Source organism: Sciurus vulgaris (genome assembly GCF_902686455.1).
Source record: "Sciurus vulgaris genome assembly, chromosome: 2".
In the NCBI taxonomy this organism is placed as follows: Eukaryota; Metazoa; Chordata; class Mammalia; order Rodentia; family Sciuridae; genus Sciurus; species Sciurus vulgaris.
Window position 1 is genome coordinate 143,435,212 of NC_136462.1, and position 21,344 is coordinate 143,456,555.

Here is a 21,344-nt window from a genome sequence, read left to right on the forward strand (position 1 = left end):
CAATAAATAGAAATGATGTGTTCAATTATTGTCTAAAATATAAACAGTAAGTTTGCTAAAAGAGTTTACTGTTTCAAATGATGAACAAAGAGGGAACAGAAGTAGTGTATGATGTGATGTTTATTAGGGAGAAAGAGAGAAGAAAGAGGTCAAAATTTATAGTAAGAGCAAAGGAGAAATCAATAGAGGTTGACTGTTAATGTGAAAGAAGTGAAAAAGAATTCAGGGAGATATATAAATGAGAGAAAAAATATACAAATTTTTTTTAAAAAGTAAAAATATAAGAATACACAACAAGACTGTAATGTACTATTCAGACATCACAATCCTCAATAAATTGATGCATGAAAAAATTTGGATTCCAAGATGGTAGGGACATAAGGGTGGGGGAATGGAAAGTCTCAATGAAATCTTAACAATTGTTTCCTTTGACTTTCAAAAATTTTCTCAGCTTCCCTTCTCTGCCAATAGGTGGGTTTGGCTGAAGTTTGATGGTAGCTCCAGTCTGGTGGGTGCCTGACCAGTTGACTGGGTGATTGCAAGATGCCCTCATAACCTCTTCTAGTCTTCCCACTCAGTGTAGACTGCCCCTTCCACCCCTGCGCTCTTCAGGACTCACTAAGCTAGAAAGAGCCCAGTTCTATCCACTTTCTCCAACCTGCGCTCTGCCTGGGAAATGCCCCTAGTCTCCAGCTTTCCCCAGGCTTGTCAGGCCCAGACTGGCCAATGCAATCTGATTGATCTGGGTTTCAGATTCCCCAGACTCTGCCTTGCTCCAGTCCCAAGATCTCAATGCCCTTTCAACTTGCAGAGACCACCAGGGATGGGCTCACACAAAGGAGCAATCCTGCAAAGAGGCTGCTAGATGGCAGCCACTAGCACACCCAGCAGGAAGACTTCAGGTACAACCAGACCTACAGGTACCCCAACAATAAATCTCCAGGCTCTGGCTGGTGTTCACAGACTGAGGTGACCATGCCCCGTGATGGCAGTGGTGGTAGCAAACCTGCAGGTCCCTCAGACCTGGACTCCCAGGTTCTGGCCAGTGTCTCAAGATGGTGGCAGCCATGTGTAACCAAACCTGCGGGTACCCTGACTATGGATTTCCAGGCAGCAGCAGGCAGTTGATGATGGGTAGGTGAAAGGTGGGCAAATGGGCAAATGCTGATGATCAATGAATGATCTTGATGCTGGGCTTCCAGGCCCTGGCCAGTGTCCCAAGATAGATGTTGCCACTCAAGATGGCTATGGTGGCAGCTGCCAGTTGGTTCACTTTTGAAGACATCACTTCTCTCCCCTCTAATTCATCTCAGTGGTGGCTATTCTCATATGCCACATGCTTCATTGCCATAAAGTGACCTGGCTGAAGTTAGTCCACAGTTAGCAGAGAACCCTGAGGTAAGGCTGGCGAGCTGGAAATCTCCTGTGGGAGGACTGCCAGGCTGAGACTGGCAGGTAATGTGCTAGAAACTTTTTGGGAAGTGGCCCATGGGGCATGCTGCTGACCTCACTGGGAACTGATTGGGGAATCAGAAGGACTCACTGGAAAGCTTTCAGGAAGCTACCTGTGGGGGATGTTGCTGAACATTCTGGGGAACTGGTTAAGACATCAATGGAACTTGCTAAGAAGTTTTCCTCGAGGGTGCCTCTGAAACCTTCTGAGCATGAGCTCCACTGGATGTTTCTTATGCCAGCTATGCAGTGTGGCATAAAGATATACAGAAATCACACCAGAACCGGGTTGAAACTCTTTTTCTTGGCAGCATCTGTCCTGAAATTTCCACTAGCTAAGGAAAAAATGTTTACCAAAACTGTCTACAGTGTTCTTGGCAGGGCAATGCAAGATAGTTAAGGAGCCACAGCACCATGGTAAAACTTTCTTGCTTCTTTTACCATTCCTAAGCTAAAGTCTGAAGTGTTCCATACATGCTTCTTGAATAAATGCATAAAGAGATGAACACTTGGACCCTTGCATTATCCTGTAGTTTTCTTTAATGTTCTATTGGCAGTCTACTTCCTACAAGTCAATGGTAGGATTGAACTTCTTGGTCCCTTTGTATTTGAGTTCAACCAATAAATTGTGAATGAAAGTGAGGTTAACTCAGAAATGTATGGGTAAGTATCTAATAACTGGGTGATTTGGGTGAGTAGGGGCTAAGGGGATCTTTATTTGTAGCACTTATTTCTATGATGCAATACTGCTACAAATTACCAACATAACATCCCTGGATACAGAGTTGGTAAGAGATGCACACATTTGACTCTTGCAAGCTGGTATTAGCTACCTGTACCTCACCACACTACTTTAGTGCCAAAACATTTAATTCCTGGTACAGTCTCTAGAACTTTCTTTCCTTTGTCATACTAATTATCAAAATTTAAGATCGTAGAAACTCCATCAGACTGTGTGAACCTAAAGAGCAGAATTTCCTGGTAATGATAATGTCATATGAATGAGAACAAGCATTCGTTTAAGTCATAAGAATTCTAAGGTCATTTGTCTCTGTAGCATATCCTAGCCTAACCTGTCTTACAGCCTCTGAACTGGCTTGATTGAAGCACTTTACACTCTTTCTAAACAGTCTTTTATATCATTGCCAGATTGAGTTCTGTAATCATGTTTTCTTCACATTTCATGTCTAGAAAAAATATTTAAATGATCTGTCTCTTGCCCTAAAACAAAAATATGAAGTCCCAACTTTTTAGCAGAGCACTCAAAGTTCTCCAAATATGTTCTTACCCTATGTTTTGTCTCATTGCTCACCATTTCTTTGAACAAACCCACTATTCCTCAACCTTTCACTGCTCTTCCCATGCTTCACCTCATCTCTACCAGCACTTTACATAGTAATTTGAGCATGAAAAGTTTGTTGACTGTTCTGCTTATCTTTACTTATCTCAATCCAATAATTCTGATTTCAAAGGTAATATAAATACATAATTATACAAGAATCTAAAGAGAAAATGTTCTCTTTACTCTCAAATAAGTGTAGGGTACTTCTGGGGTCCAAAGGTGTTTGCTAGGTAGAAAAAATCCTTTCCCTTATGAACCATGAACTTATTTAAAACACACAGGCAGGTAGGCAGACACACACACAAATTGTAAAACTTAGAGATAAGAGAGGTCCAGTAGAGAGAGAGCAGACAAAAGAAAAGAAATAAAAAGGAAAGAGGCAAGACAGAGAAGGATCATGAGTGAAAGAAAACCCATACCTAAAAGACTAGGGACAGTGATAAGCAGTAAGAAGCAAATTCACAGACAGTACCCAAAAACAGTGCCTGAGAACAGTCTGTCTCACAAAGGAGTACACTGAAGAAGCATTAACAGGGAAGCACAGAATGGGCTTCATTCAAACAAAAGAAACCACTAGCAGCTCTCTGGGAAAATGAAGCCTTATTCTAAGAGGTGTAGGTATTTTTTTTTCCATTTTCCTATTTATAAATTAAGACTTAAAGGCATTAAGGAATGTGTCTCAAAGCAGGTGAGCTACAGTTTCCTGTTTCCCATCACCCTTCTTTCTTCTCCTGTAGTCCTAGTTATGCTCACTCTCCTCTACAATGCCATCCCAGAGGATGAATCCAGATTGGTTAAGCCAATCCTGGTCATCCCATTCCCAGTCCGTGATTGGTTAAGTGGAAAATACTTCACCCATTTCTAAGGGAAACACAGTCGTTGTGGCTTTGAAGATTTCCAAAGAAGAGGAAAATAAAAAATAAAAAAAAAGATATTGCCAAAAGAGATGGCCTCTCCTTTTAGTGGGTTATACTCTGGGTATCTATCACATATACGACTGCTATAATGTCTGACTGTGGTCTGAAAATTTGGAAGGCTCTGAAAATGGTAAAGATAAAGGTCAGAGAGACCGTGAGTCTGTTACGAAAAACTGACCGTGAAACACTTTTCCCAGTATCTTACTGTGAAATGATATTTTCCTGTGTGAAGCACTTGAGTCGAGGATTTTGTGTACCCTCAATCGCCCTAAATAGTAAAGCAAGAATTTAAGTCCTCATCGATTTGTCTCCAAAGCTTATACTTTATGTTTTACTTAGGCAGGCATTACTGGATGCCTAAGTGAAGATAAGGATACATTTTCTTACAAGCTACTCTATTTTATTAGGCAAAGATATATGTCAGATATCTTAGAAATGGATACTTAAAGAGAAAAAAAATCTCGTAACTTAAAAGAATGACCTTTAAGATTCATTGTTTGAAAATGAATTTCTCTTCAATCTTTAGGATACCTGATATTATATATCACATCCCGCTCAAATGCAGTCATTCTTGAAGACTTCAGTCTCTATACAATGGGATTAGTGAATTTCAGGTATTTAGTAAATACTGTGAAGTATGTCAGCTACTTGAAAGATAATTGTGATAGGATGTCAGGGTGATATTATTCATCAAATTGAATAACCTTTTATAATGGTTTGCAGTGATAATTTATTTTCTGAATTCCCTCAATTACTCTATGCCCTTAATAATAATTCAGACGACAGAATTAGAGTGTAGTTGATATAATATATACATCCATGTGGTTGACTTGAGGTCTCTGAATGGTTAAGAGACACTGATTATGAAAGAAAGAGATACTGAATGTAATAAGCAATGTGAAATTGAGCTTATAACTGTGTCAGGGCCCTAAAACACACAGGTAGTTTTTTTAAAAAAGGTAGAAAAAAAGTCTTATAATTCAAAATTTAAAAGAGCCAGGCCTTTTAGACAATAAGATCTCTGATCTTAAATTTGAACCCTGGAGGTTCTATCAATCAAACATGTGGCCATACTATAGGAAAGTAGCACTAACCATGGAATATAAACTTATTTCTCAAAAGCAACACACAGGTAAAGTATGCAAGATGCACAAGTTAAAATAGCTGGGCCATGAAACCTAATTAGTAATAACGCAGAAGCTATAAATGAATTCTGGAGGCAACTGGACCATTTAGTAGTCCTTCGTAACTCATGACATGTGGACATCCTCCAGGTGGCTTTCTTAAGGTGACAAGGTGATTGATATGATCTTGGAAGTAATAAGTCCACACTGAGTCATGAGGGGAGAGAGAACACATTTTTAGGCAGAAAAGTCATGCAAAAATAGGAAGAAAGAATGACCAATTTATGTATTGATAACCTTTCAGTAGGATTGTTACTGAACATAATTTTGGGGCAGTAAGAAAAATGAGACTGGTAACATATTGAAATACACTGAGATGCCCTGGGAATGTAGGAAGAGGACATTCAAATTATAATGTTACACCACCTTTCACCTAAGAAGTAGCTATGAGTGGAAAGAACACTGGAATTAGAATCTGAAGACTTGGAGTTAAATTAGGCCCACTGCCCATTTAACCAAAGCCTCTTCATTTAAAAATCAAGATAACGATATTACCTAAACTACATTTCTGCTATGCAAATTAAATGAGATAAGTTATGTTGAAATACCTAACTTAGTTCTTAGCACAGAGAAGGCTCCAAGAGTGTTCCTTCTTGAAAATTGTCCTAAATTAAAGCATGAACAACTCAAAGAGATTATTTCTGACTTATTTCTTGCTAAGTCACTATAAATAAAGGTCCAAACCAACCAGAAAGTCAGCCAGTCAACAATATATCAGTGTAGACTTATTGCCTAGCCAGAAAGCATATCACTCATACAAGCAAATGTCTTTCCTCTTAAGTCAGTTATTTTGAGTGTTTGGATGAATAAATCTCAACTGTCTTGAATTGAGGGAGTACTCCAAGGCCAACCCTTTCTATAGGAACCTGCCCCTAGCACCAAACTACCACAAATTCTCCCACAGAGCTTCCTTTGCTATGCCCTTGGTGTAACATGTGGCCCTGTAAATGGTCTATAAAAGGATTTCCTATAGAAAGGTTCTTTATCCCAAAGTTTGGACTGAGCAGGAACCAGCACTGTAATCAAGCTGACATCACAATTTGTCTTCCTCCCAACCACTGTAATTCCTCTCTTTGCCCACAAAGTGTTGTGGCCCAATTGCTTTCAAAGATATCAGGAAATGCCCTGAGAACAAATTAAAGGGAAGACGTGAATAACTGGTAATTATCTATGCACCACATAGCACATTGCCAAGTTCTTCTGTGGCCACAAAAGGGAAGTATTGGAAATGATCAAGGGAGACTGAGTGTACACCCTGCAGCCCCAGCGGCTGAAGCAACAGAAAGAGGCATTTGGCAGTGTGGAGCAGGATATCAAAGGATCCTGAAATGTTAACATGCCAGGAAAAAAGCTCCCAACCTCAATTTCCTCATCTATGAAATCAGCATAATCACTTATCCCAATTTTCTCAAGATCAGAGAGAATTTAACATGTCTTTGGTTGGTGTATACTCTGGACACATTATGTTTTTGAAAATTATCTAAAACTAGTGGCTAAAGCACAACTTCTGGAATCACCATTTACCAGATCAATGACAGAAGACAGGTTATTAATCAAAATCCCCCATTAAGGTCTTCCTCATCTATAAGACTGTAGAGGAATAGAAAGAATTAAATAAGACTGAGCTGGTAAGTCTACCAGTAGAGTCCAACAAGGCTCATTGTAGACTGTTCTGAAATGTTAGCACCTTGTTATTGGTCTCTGCTGCGTGCACTCTCATTTGTCAATGTCCTTGTACAACAAAGTACCCAGAACTGTGAGAATGTGTGCATAAGTGCTTCATCAACTAAAGGGTCATAAATATATGGAAATGTATGGTATATATTTTTGTTCTCATAGTCATGATCACCAAGGCTTCTCTTACTCCTTTCCTTCACTTTCACTAGTCATAATGGTTTTTTGAGTTTCCTCTGTATTCTATGTAATAATTTTATTGGTTCAAGCCTGACACAGAGAGAAGCTTTCACAAACATTTCTAAGTCAAAATATTACCGTATTTCTCAGTGTCTGTTTATGAGCTGTTTATTCATTTCCATCAGGCTGTATGCCAGAGGGAGAGAGTTGGAGGACAGATAAATGAAAGGGTATAGCTACTAGACATTCTCTTCTTTCATATGGCATAATTTATATACACACATCAGCCAAGAAACAATTTATGTACATTTTACATATCAATGGGATTGGAAAAAATAATTATGGGCAATCAAAAAGCATATCACAAAGCAGCAACAAAACAATAGTACTGTATAATCATCAAAAACCATCAATCAATCATCAAAGTCATGTCTTCTGGTGGTAATTCATAGGCAAGAGGACAGGTAGAGCCAGGGTTATGCTGGAACCTAGTTTAAGAGCTTGATGCTGAAAAGAGCTAATTGTTAAACTTTAAGGAATTTGGCAAGTTAGTTGACTTCATGATAGTGCCTTGAAATTGACCATAGTGGGATATTTTATACCATGGAAATGCTACTCCCCACACCTTCTTAACCTCAAAACTCATTGTAGGACAATGCAAAATTTTTCAAAGGTTAAATGATTAGATTATGGGAAGTGTGACTTAATCAGTAGATTAATCCACTGTTATAGTGGTAACTATAAGCAGGTAGGGTGTTGCTGGAAGTATGTCACTGGGTGTGCCTTTGGGGTTTATATTTTGTCCTTGATGAGCAGATCTCTCTCTCTCTCTCTCTCTGCTTCCTGTTTGTCATGTCCTGAGTAGCTTCCTTCTGCCTTGCCCTTCCACCATGATGTTCTGCCTTACTGCTGACCCAGAGCTATGGAATCAGCCAACCATGGACGGATTCTCTGAAACTGTGAGTCAAATAAGCTTTTCCTCTTCTGTGTTGTTCTTGTCAGGTCTTTTGGTCACAATGGTGAAACGCTAACTAAAACAGAAATTGGCACTGAGAAGTGGAGTTTTTGCTGTGACTAACCTGACCACTTGGTTCAGAAACCTTTGGAGTTTTATGGAGTTTGTGGGAGGAATTTTGAAAAGTTTAAAGATACAATCTGGAAAAGCTTTGACTATTGTAGGTGGAACTTGATGGGTGATTCTGGTGGGAGCTGACCAGAATACTCATAGAACAGCGTAGACTGGCTGACGAAGGTTCAAAAGAGGAGAACTCTATTGGAAATTAAACTAAAGGCCTTTCATGTTATGTTCTGCAAAGAAGTTGTCTACATTTTCCCCGTGTCCTGACACTTTTTGTGAGGCTGAATCTAAAAGTAATGGCAGAGGAAATTTCAAGGCAGTGCAGCATTCAGGTGGTGGCAGGCATAGATATTGTTGGCAGTTTTTAGCCAAGTTTACTGGGATAATCACCAGAGAGGACAGAAAGATTTTAAAAACTTGCACTTTGGCCAGAAAGGGTGAGTAAAACTGGGGCCATGGAAGGTTAAAGAGATTATAGTCACTAAATAGGTGGTGATTATTTTACCCCCAAACAGTAGGAAAGATGACTTGAGGGTATCTCAGGAATTGGCAAGACCACATACTTCTCAGGTTCAAGAGTATACAAGTACAAATTCCTTTGAGAAGAAACCATGGGGCACCCTTTTTGTACACGATGTCCTAAGAAGTTTTTCACCATGCTTAGTCACCCAGGCACTTGGAGGTTACTGCAGCTATGATCTCAGGAGGCTTAGCTACTGCTTGAGAGGATGGCAGAACTTGGCATCAACCATGTGGTACTGGTTCTGCAGGAATGTAGAATGCTAGAGTTAGGGGGTCATAGAGGCTTCCACAGAGATTTCAAAGGAAGGTCTAGGAGGTCAGGCAAAGAGTAGCAGGGTCTAAGTCCCTGCAGGCTGCCCCTGAGAGGGGGCGTGCATGAAGATATGAGAAGCAAGTCAAAGCTGCAGTAGAGACCTCTGAGATTAAGGATGCCAGTAATGTGGGACGTCTGCTGAGGAAAGCTACATAAATCAAGCAGAAACAAGTCAAGAGTGAGGCCATGTGGGCTGAATTCTCTTTGGAGAGAATATCAATGCTATGTGCCCCAGATGTCGGATGTGGAGCTATAGGACTTGTTTGCTCAGCTAAATTTTGGTCTTGCTTTTGTTCTAGTCTTCCTTTCTATGCACCTACTTCTCTCATTTGGGTCAGGCTCAAGAATACCAAGGTATCAAGAACCAGAAAGGCAGAAGAGAAATGTGTGGTGCATGGAAAAAGCTGGGGGAAGCAGGGTTCCTGCTTTCTAAGTGGACATTTAAGAGCACATTATTGGGCTAGATAACTGGACGTAATAAGAAGATTCAAAGGGACCAAGAATCATCTAAGTGCTTTATCATTTTTATAAGTATGCTAAAATACACTTTTTATGATGAATACTTGACCCTGAAAATCCTAAGTAGAATTGCATTTAATAACAGCAAGTGACATATTGTTAGTGGGGCTTTGGAAGACAGTAATTTCAACGTAATTACAGAGTTATACAGAACAAGATGTCAGTGTAACCCTTTATTCCAGCTCCTAACATCTCTTCATGTTTCAAGAAGACAAGTACTGTCTGTCTGAGACAGAAATATAGCCTTCATATCTTGCAAGTTCTGGTTTGTGATTCTGTGAGCTGTTACACAGAGCTTCATGTTTGCAAACCCCTTTATAATCAATTATTAATCTCTTCCAGGATCACTCCTTAGTTATAAGAATTCATTCTTCTCTTTCTGGTTTCCACCAAAAAATAAGTATAACAACAATATTAATTTTGCAAAATAAAAATAATCCATAATCTCCAAACCTTACTTTTCATGTTTGCATATACTTTTTAGCCTTAGCCTTTATAAATACATATTTATTAAAGCAGCAGAATTATTAAAGACTTAATATTTTTACATTAGCATTGTCTCATACAAATGACCTTCTTTTTCTTATGTAATATTGGAATACTGTTCTAATATTTTGTTAGATTTCTGCAAGTTGATATTCCAGAACAATACCTATCTATTACTGAACATTGTTTCCTATTTCCCTGTTACAGTGGAGGCCGAAATGAAGACTTGTGGAATGAGTTACACGTTCCAAGATCCTAGCACTGAATTTGGCAGGTATTAGATATTTGAAATTTTGATTAATAAATGATAATTTTGTTCCCTTCTGATGAGCTGTTTCTTTAGGATGAGCTTAAATATAAGAGATTACTGGGTCAAAGGAATAAATATGCTGAAGTTCTCACTATGTACTTGTATATTGCTTTTTAAAAAGAATTACATCCATTTATTTAAGCTTTAGCTTTTATTATTTCAAAATTTGGCTTGTCCATCAAAATGGTGCCCAAATCGTTTTTAATTTGCATTAAAAAAAGCATCAAACAGTGATTATTTTACTTGCCCTTTTCCCAGCTGGGCATCTGGACAGTATCTCAATTCCTCCTAAGTCCCAGGCTCCCATATAGGACTTGGTATATTACAGATGCTCAAAGAATATTAAGCTAATGAACTGTAGAACATATTGACCCTGCATGCTGTTTTTGTTTATTTTTTATTCATTGTACACAAATGGGCTACAACTTTCATTTCTCTGTTTGTACACAAAGTAGAGTCACACCGTTTGTGTAATCATACATGTACATAGGGTAATAATCTTTGTCTCTTTCTATTATCTTTCGTTCCCCTAGTCCCCTCCCCACCCCTCATTTTCCTCTATAGAATCCATCCTTCCTCCATTTTTGCCTCCAGTCCCCCATTATGTATCATCCACTTACCAGAGAAATCAGTCAGCCTTTGGTTTTTTTGGAATTGGTTTATTTCACTTAGCATATTTCCCAACTCCATCCATTTACCTGTAAATGCCATAGTTTTATTCTTCTTTATGACTGAATAATATTCATTGTGTATATATACCATAGTTTCTTTATCCATTCATCTATTGAAAGGCATCTATGTTGGTTCCATAATCTTGCTATTGTGAATTGAGCTGCTACAAACGTTGATGGAGCTGCATCACTGTAGTATGCTGATTTAAACTCCTTGGGGTATAGGCCAAGGAGTAGGATAGCTGGGTCAAATGATGGTTCCATTCCAAGTTTAATGAGATATTTTGACATATTTGAAAAAGAAGACAAGAGTAGTGGTTGAAGCATAAGTTTAAGAGGAAGGCTTCAGATTCTAATCCTGACTCTGCTTTCTATGTCTGTGGGAACAGGTGGGGTAATGACTGAAAAATGGAGATAATAATATCTCCTGTGTCATAGAGTTGTGATGAGGATGCATGAACTGACATAAGTAAGTGCTTGGCTCAATGGAAACACTCAACAAATAGCACCTATTTTTATCTGGCCAATTTATCTGTGCAGTCTTCCTGGCTCTTTATAAAATTCAATAGCCTCTTAATGTGCAGCAAATATTAATCTCTTGATTGATCAAATTTAATGCAGCTGCTTTCATATCAGGTACTTTTAAATTAAGAATTTATTTTATTATTACCAGATGAATGAATTTTAAAGATATTATATATTTTAAATGATCAATCTTTCATTTCCTGAATTTTTTCAGACTCTTGTTGAAGAAGTCCTATATCCCCAGTTACCTACTTATCATTTTATTTTACTTTATGTTTTTAAAGCTAAAATTTGAGATGTATTTAACCCTGTAATGTAGTGAGAGCTTATTTTGGTGGATAGCAAAATGTATAAGCCTAAATTCTTTCTCCCTGCTCTCAATTTTCTGTCTTGTTATTACTAATTAATATTTTCTTACCCTTGTTTTTTCATATTTTTATTAGTTCATTATAATTATGCGTGATGGTGGGATTCATTGGCTTTCTTACTTTATTGATTTGAATATGTTAAGTACTTCTGCTAAGTTCCATATACGGATCTATTCCTGGGAAGTGATATTTTGTTAGTTTTGGTGCCAGTTCCAACACTAAACTCTGTTGGGTTTCATAACACATTCTAATATTTAGTAGACTGCTTCCCCTATGTCCAGCTCTTTCCAACATATTGACCTTACTTCAAATTATCTTTTGAATATTTTGTCTTATCACCTTAAGTTAAATTTGGCTATTAGATTGGAATTGCTTTAAATGTATGAATTAACATGATTTGCCTCCTTAAAAACACGCATCTTTGTTTTAGGAAGTACCAGACTTTCAAAAAGGTTTTGTTACATTTAAACACACATACCATCTATCAGCAAGTTCCCTTCTAAGTATTTTATGGTTTTTCATTTTGAGAGTGGTAGTCCATTCTGTCACTATGCTAGCTAGTTGAATGTCATTCATGTATCCTAATTCTATTGATCTCTGAGCATTTCTTTTGTGTCCAGCCATTTCAATAGGTGCTTACTTATAATTTCAGCATATTGTAGATTTTTCATGTGTAGGGGGTGACAGAAGCAGCAGAAGCCTGAGCTGTTCACCACATCAGTCCCTTCTGTGAGTGGGATGAAGGTGGAGAGCAAAATTCTTACTCCACTGACAACGGCTGCATCCCACTCTCAGAACTGATTGATTTGATTTGGCGACTTGGTGAACAGGTCACTTTCAAAATTTTGGGGTCAACGTTTTAAAACTTGGAGGATTAACGTAGTCATCCAAAATGTGCTTTCCTTTTTAGCCATTGGTGGATGCTCTTCAGCCCAGCCAGCTTTTGCCAGGTAGGCACACCCCTTTGGATAGAGCATCCACCTGCCATGCTTCTGCAGGCTCAGTCACCCACTATCAGGGTCAGTGATCAGCAGTTCACACTGGTATTTTTCTTTAGAGTAGAGATGTATATCAAATATGTCCTTAAAGAATGAGAAAATAAAAGATAGACTTGGAGAGAGGATGACAGGATATTTTTGTTGAAGCAAAGTTTACACCAATGCATCTAGTATAGTTGATTTTTTTTTTAGTTGTAGATGGACACAATACTATTTATTTATTTATTTATTTATTTATTTTATGTGGTGCTGAGGATTGAACCCAGTGCCTCATATATGCTAGGCAAGCACTTTACCACTGAGCTACCACCATAGCCCTGCTGATCTTCTGATGGGTTTAGAAATGCTGCAGCATATGAACAACTTACCTGATGCTTGCAGGATTCTGTTTCTATGCATAACCAAATTTTCTTTCTACTAGAGAATTTTATAAAACATTTGTTATCAAAACTTATAAAGATAATTGATTAAGTAAGCATAAAGATGCTTTGTGCTTTAGAATTTCAACTTGGCAATCAACATTATTTTTCCTTCACAAATATTAAAAGTAAAGGTATTTTTACAGGTATACAAGAACAACTATAAAAACTTGACATCACTGAATAACACAGTTTTCATCAGATGGAGCTTATATGTAGAGGTAATGACCTTTCCTTTTTTATTCTTATTGACACTGTGATTGCCACAGACTCTCTCTCATTTTCCCATCTTTATTACCTGATGAACAAAGCTCACAGCCATTTAAATAGCATTACCTTATAGCTAACCCAGTGGTTTTCCTAGCCTGAGTTATTGGTTCCAAATGCTGCTTACAGCCTTGTCAATACAGTTCCCAGGAATTCAAGACACTCCCCCCAACCAATCAATTAAGCTACTGACAAGCAGTATTAATGGAAACCCTTACATATAAGAAGCACATGCTTTCTAAATGTTTTCAATGTATTCCAGTGAGATTCAGAAGAAAAGCAAGGAAGGGAAATGTAGGGAAGAAAGAATGGATGAATGGAAGGAAGGAGGAAAGTCTAAGCATCTCCCATTGGCTTGTAGATGGCCAGCTTCTCATGTTGTCTCCATTCACATCTACTTCCTTCTCTATGTGTCTGTGTCTGAATTTCTTCTTCTTGTAAGGACACAGAGTTACATTGAACTGGGGCTAAGCCTAGTGACCTAATTTTACCTTAAGCTCCTCTTTGAAGGTCCTGTCTGTAAATACAGCCACATTCTGAGGCACTAGGGCTTGAGATTTCAACATAAGAACTTGAGGGGACACAATTCACCCTATAACTGTCTCCTTTTACCAATTCATGGAGATACTTGGAAACCTTCCAAGAATAAGAAGAAATAAAACCACTCCCTCAAATCCAGACTGAACCACCCTCAATATTTTGACATTTGTCTTCTCTATTTAAGTTTTTATAATGTATAGTTTGAGTTTTTTTAACATAACTAAAATCATATTGTATACATAATCTTCATTCCTGCTTCTTTCAATTAATGTTACAAAGTGAGTAGTTTGTAGACATTACATGCTTAAAAATTATGTTATTTCCTCCAAGTTTACAGATCACAGGGGAGTTTATTTTATAAGACAAATCGTATCATGTTATTCTATGTTTGCCATAAATTTCATCAATTGGCTTATGTAATAAAGGGAATATTTACTTATTGAATGACTGAAACAATGTAAGGATGAGATTCCAATTTCCTCCAAGACAGAGAACTAGAATTTTTCATCATTTTCTTCAGTCAAATGTCTGTTTAGGCTTTTTAGTTCATTCATGAATATTCACATTTAAGTTTTTTAAATAGCAAGATTCATTGCTGTTTCCAGATTTAATATCATTTATTAGCATGGCATTCATCTTTAATATTTCTAAGCTTTAAATATTTCATTTGTTATTTTCTCAACCTTTCCATTATTACATTTATCACAATCTTTTTTATTAAGATTTTCAAGGATGTAGTCATGATATTTACTTGTCATATCCACTGCTTTTGTATATTTGTCGAAATTTGTTTCTTCTTTCATTTTTATTATTTCTGAAATGTTTATCTTTTTATTCTTTTAAAACTCTAACTGAATTCACAAATTGTTGATTTTCTTTAAGAAATTTATCTTAAGTATTACACTGTCAACCACTCATGAATTTTATAATGGTATGCAGTGTTTTGATTCATTTATTTACTAAAAGGGTCTTGCTATGCTACACAAGCTGACCTTGAACTCCTGGGTTTCTGCAGATTCCCACATAGCTGGGACTACAAGTACATTACCACCATGCCTGCTTTTGCAGTTTCTTATTGTTAGTAAAATTCTGTCCTGATATCCCCAATTAACTCCTTTTCAAGAACATAAGCAGGAAAGTGGGGTTGTCCTTTCATTTCCTTGGAATTTCTGGGTTAATCCTGGGGAAAGCAATCTACCAGTAGGGTAGCACATCAGAATGCATTGCCTGGTGACCACATACCTCATGCAGGTCAAGCTCTGCACACCATTCTCTCACGATAGAAACTGGGGTGGGACTTGGTGAATAACACCCCTCAACTTGCTGTTCACAACCTGCAAGAAGCCATTACGACACCCAACAGATAGGCTCATCCATTTTGCCTTAGGTATCTTAGTCCAAAATTTTATCCTGAAAAAAAATAACTCTATAGAAAAAACAAAGGGAATTAATTCTTCTGCATGGATGCTTGGTAGTAAAAACAACAACCATATTTTGGTTTTTAGCATCCACATTTAAGAATGATGGTTAACTTTCACCAGCCTAGATATTATGTATCTTAAATAGATGAGCTAGCCCACATTTATTAATAATGATGCTTATGCAAAAATCAGTGAAAACATTTGGATTGAATGAAGAAAAACATTATTATTTCCATTCAGTCTGTAATTTTTAATATCAGTATTAATATGGGCAAAATTGAAATACAAAAATAATGACTTTTTCTTTTGTAAAAACATCCTCAAATATTATAGCTACATGTATCTTTTCTACTGCAACCAAAAGAAAAGAGTCATAGCTCCTGAAAATTAACAACATTTGATGCTTTTAAAAGTCAGAGCATTGTTCTTTTGACTGAAATGTGCTTTTTAAAAAGGGCATTTAAGCTCTCCCCGACTTGCCATGGAACATGCAGTTGTATTCTCCTTTGTCACTGGTTGCCTGAGCCTCTTCCTGTCACTTTGCATCTTTTTACCCACATGAACTTTCCAAGATTCAGTATGTGAAGCCTGCCCGACCAGTTAACCATAATCACTAAGTGCAGTGGCAATTTCATCTCCCTTACCAGCAGAGACAATCCATGAGAAGACTGGGTTTCATACAGTGAAGTAGAAATTGGCAGCGGGTGGTTTTCAGTCATTTCGACAGCACCTCATTGAGCTGGCGCTGCTTTTTAAAGCTCAGCAGGAAAATTGCTCAGTTGTCAATCTATACGTGAGAACATGCAGTTTTGAAGAATTTCCCTCAAAAACCTACCTAATTTATGATAAAACCATTGGCTGCCTTTGACCACAGCTAAAATTAAATCAATGTAATCGGAGTATTTGGTTTCACATAGAAGTTGTTTGGATTCAGTTGTGTTTATTTCAAGAATCCAAGTTTATATGTATTGAAACATATGCTGTGTGTGGATCTAGGAAATTATAAAGCAGATTTTCTAGTTAGAATCTGAATAGATTATTTCTGATCTTAAAATGAGTACTGAGCATCCTTGTTAATGTCAGGCTCTAGAAAAAAAAATCCTGGGTATAGAATTTTTTAAAATGTTTAATTCCATCTTGTCATGTTGACATTAGTGATGGTGATAATAGAGAATAGAATGTTCTTTAGACAGGACATACCTGAAGAGTAAATGTAAGCATTTGATTCCAGGCTGATTTGCGCTGCTGGGGGAAAAAAAAAAACACATGACAAAAAATAATAGACATGAGGTTGTGACTCTAGTAAAATCCCAAAACATGTCACTTAGAATGAATTGGGTTCTCTGTAAATGTTAGTTCCAAATGAGCTCAGAAAATAATCATTTGAAGAATAATTACTTTGTCAATTTACAAATTTGATGCAGTCGGTTGCCTCATGTAAACCCTGAGTCCTATCTCTTCCATGGTTGTCATCAATTTCATACTCAATATCTGCTACCAAAATGGAAAAATTTGGCCAAATATAATCTAGGAGCTTGACATTGCTTCCAGTAATAAGAAACATACCTTAAATCTGTGTGCATAATGCATTGAGAAGTTGCTTAGCGGTCTGAACTTTTTTCTTTCATTTTCCCCGCCCTAAATCCAGTCCCCATATCTTTCCCACAGGGGCTAGATACACCTGGAATTGGGAGGAACACCTGAAGGTAGACCTCTCACATGGCTCTAATACCTGAATCTGAGAGGCTGTTTTGGGGAGTAGAGGTAGGTGAGAGACAGAGAAGAAGCTTCGATTTGGAGTTGGTAATCCAAAGATGTGAGTTAGCCATGGGAAAATTGACAGGCCAATACTAGGGAAGAGAGCCACTGCCCATAATCCCAGCTGCTTTGGAGGCTGAAGCAGGAGGATTGCAAGTTCAAAGCCAGTGTCAGCAAATAGAGGTGCTAAGCAACTCAGTGAGACCCTGTCTCCAAAATATAGGACTAATAAAAAATAGGACTACTGATGTGGCTCAGTGGTGGAGTGTCCCTGAGTTCAATCCCTGGTACCCCTCCCCGCAAATAAAAATAAAATGTATGAAAAGAAAAGGGATTCCTGAAAAAAAAAAAAAATCAAGCCTCTTCCTAATAGTAGATGCCGGAGACTAGAGAATTTATTCAAAATCTGATTAAGCTTAAAGTTTATAGGATACAATTTTATGGATGGAGAGTCCAGATAATGTATTCTGCAGTAACAAATTTATTTCTCCTCCAATATTTTTAATTGATGAATTAAGAGAATGAAAATTATGAGGATGAAAGTGGTTCTAGAAATTTATTTAAGTGAGTTTTAGGAGATTAATACTCTGGAAAACTATGCTTGTCAGGGAAATTGGTCCAGGCTCCTTGCATGATGGAGACCAAAATCACCCATTTTCTTGGGGAATGTATATGTTAGAGGATTTCACATCTCCTCACCAAATAGCTGGTGCATCACACATGCTATTAAGCAATGTAAACCCCACTGATTTTATTTTTTAACAAAAATTATTTTAGAAGTTTAAAAAAATTTTTAACAAAATTATGTTCAAGTGATCAAAGCAGTACATCTAGAGCCACAGCAGTAGGACACCAGGACAGCAGGCACGTCACCTTCCTTGGGTGTTAATTGACATGCCCTCACACTGGGGACTCTGACCATCACTTCATATTGAAAGCATCACCTTTAGCTACCAGTCACTAGAAAGCAGAAAGTCCATGATCTCCTCTCTTCAGAAGGTTATGATGGCTGATCTATATATATATATGTTAGTCTGTGGTAAATTTTTAAATTCCTTAGTTGGAAAGATCTTCAAGAATACCTATTTCTAGGACTGGGGTTGTGACTCAGTGTTAGAGTGCTTGCCTACCATGTGTGAGGCACTGGGTTCTATTCTCAGCACCACATATAAATAAATGAATAAAATAAAGGTCTATTAACATCTTAAAAAGTATTTTTAAAAAAGAACACAGGCTGAATTAGTTTATTTGGGCTGCTATAAAAATAATACCACGAGCTGGGTATAAACTATAGAAATCTATCACAATTCTCAAGGGGTGCTGGCTAATTCAGTTTCTGGTGAGGTCTCTTATTCTGGCTTTGAGATGACCATCTACTCACTATGTCCTCACAAGATCTTTTCCATGGAGAGTGAGTGCTCTGTGGTGTCTTTTCTCATAGGGACACTATTGGATTATCCCCCACCCACTTTAAGACCTCAGTTGACCTTCCTTCCTCCCTTAGAGGTTCCATCTTCAAGAAATGTAAAAGTTAGAACTTCAACATTTAAAGTTTCGGTGGACACATCGAGTTCATTAACACAGGGGGAAGAATCTGGGGGTATTTTTCCACAATTTCCATCCCTTGTTGGGTGAAGTTTACCCCAGTCCTCAGTGCAGGCTGAGTGTATGTGGCTGTCAGGGAATACCCTCAAGCACAGACACAGGAAGCTAAGGAAGCTTTGGCAGGTGAATCCCACAGCAGGCTGAGGTGATATGTCATGGTCATAACAGCATCTGCTGATGGCTGTGAGTGAAGCTGCCCATCTGACTAGCCCCTGACCCTGAGTCCTTGGATATAGCCCTGGGTAAGAGTGTGCAGGTCCTCCTGGTACTTCAGGAGGTACTTCAGCCCTGCATTGCCTGGTATGTGGCTGTCAGCTCTCCAGCAATGTGTTCACCAACAGTGAAAACCAACTGAAGAGACCCACCCTACAGGACACAAAGTTTACATCCAAAAAAAATTAAATATGTCCATGTGCTTTGCATTTTTCATGACTTTATAAGAATTTACAATTTGGAAGGATGGCCAAGAAAACTTGTTCTTCTGTCATTCTTTGTATTTCCTAACTAGTAAACAGGACACTTACTCATGTTTCTTCTCAAAGACTCACATGAAGGAATGCATCAGAGCCCTCTATTTGAGCTTGGCAATTTGGAAGTTCTCCCTTTTGTCCAAAGTCTTCCCTACTTTAAAGTCATTTATGGTTTATCATTTAATCAACAATTAAGCTAGGTGACATATATATAAAATACCACATATTTTAATTTACATGGTACAAATGTCAACCTCCTTAGAACAAAAACAACAAAAGCACAGCTTCCTCCTTATCATAAAAGTTGCAGAAGGAAAAAAAAGAATGAATATTTATTTAGTACCTTTCATAATTGCTAACAATTTATGGCACTCACCAAATCCCAGGTACGTCCTAAGAACTTTGTGTATTTAAACCTCATTAAAGTTTATGAAGACACATGCAGTGCCTTTTTTTTTTTTTTTAATTTCTGCATTTTACAAATGAAAGAGTGAAGTACAGAGAGGTTAGGCAGTTTTCCCACTATAACAGAGAGCTATTCACAGGGGAGTAGGATGTAGCCCAAGCAGACTGGTTTCCTGGGCAGTCCAACAACTAGGGTGCCTCCCTCTCCATGTGCAGTTAAGAGTGATCAGGAAACTTCAGGGACATGCAGATGTGATACATAGTGGGATTTGGTTCATTCCAACATCTACTTGAGTATAAACCTTTGATACTATACAGTCTAAAATCATAACCAGATGACCCTTTATGTTATAAACAAGCTTTCTTCTTTCATTCTTTGCTCTGTATTTTTTCTGACAGATTTTCCTGAGAATCTGATTGATGGGAAAACTCCATATTCAATTTTTATTCATTTCCTTATTTATAACTGGACTTACTTTACAAAGTTTGGTGTGGCTAATTTTCAGTATATTTTGTTTCTCAACTGAGATTTTTTGATTTGCTAACCCTAGTCACACCGAAAGGAGATGGGACATGACTAAAACTAGCTTACAGGAGGTAAATTTAGGACAAATAAATATAAAGATGAAATGGAGCTTGTTATCCCAAGATAGTAAAAATGTAAATAGGCTCAGAGATGGCTAAGATAAATTTGTAAATGACAGCATTTTTAAGATGCTATTAAGGAAAATTATAGATAGAAAAAATACATTCTTATTTATGGAATTTTGTCTAGTTTATACATTTTCTCATTTTTGGATCAAGTTTTCACTCTTCTTGTTCTCATACTAGTGTCTTAACGAAAGGGACTCTTTTGGCCTCCTGGTTTTACTTTGTTTCTCATAGAATTCTGAATGAGAGAAGAATAGCATAAGCCAGGGTGCCCTGCGTGTTGACAGAACGAATGGATCCCATGGTCTTGGTGTATTCTGAGGCTCCACTTGGCCAAACATTCAGTTGTACAGAGAGCCCTCAGGGTTAAGGTAGCCATTCAAAAGTGTACTTCTTGCTACAATTTGACGGTAGAATGAATAACATGAAACCACATTAGCACAAATTTACTTAATACTAAGATAAAACAGGCTCAATGTACTTATGTGGGATTATTTGTTCAGGATTATAAGGACTCTTGGGGTACATGGAGACTAATTCCTTTATTAGAGAGGGATGCTGAGGCCCAGTGTCCCTGTTGTCTATGGTTGTGTAATGAGCTTTCCTTCCACATGTAGATGCTCAAAACAATAACCATTTTATTGTAACTCACTATTTTGTGAGGCATGAATTTGGACAGGACAAAGTCGGGAGATTTGTGGGTGGCTTGTTTGCTGCATGTGGTGATGACTCTTCTCACCGGCTGTTATTTGGTTAATGGTGGATCCTTCCAGCTCCCTAGATTTCAAGCCAGGTCACCCCTATTTAACAATAGAGCAACTCCCCCAAGGCAAGCGGGTCAATTTGGAGAATTCCAAATTTCTCCCCAAACATATTTACCAATGCCGAAACTGCCAAGGCTTTGGCATGGGGTAAGTGCTGAGGGGGTGTTCGGGGCATTTTCTTGTCCTCAGGTCTGCATTCTACTGGGTCTTGCACCAAGTTCATTTCTTTAAAGCAGGTCAGCACCTGCTAACTATTAGCTGTTTTCTTTTATTATCATTTTGTTTTGCATGTATACCTTCTCTCTTTCCTGGTGGATGAGTGGCTTAACCTTTGCCGGGGACCCGGGCACATTTATCTTTGTTGGTACATGGACCTGTCAGAAGGAAGTAAGGGGTCTTGGGGCTTGAGTGAGTTGGATCTGTGCCACTCAAGCAAATGTTCTGGTATGTCCAGTTCCCGACATCACTGCTGCTATTTCTGTTATGCAGGCAAAAGAGCATAGCA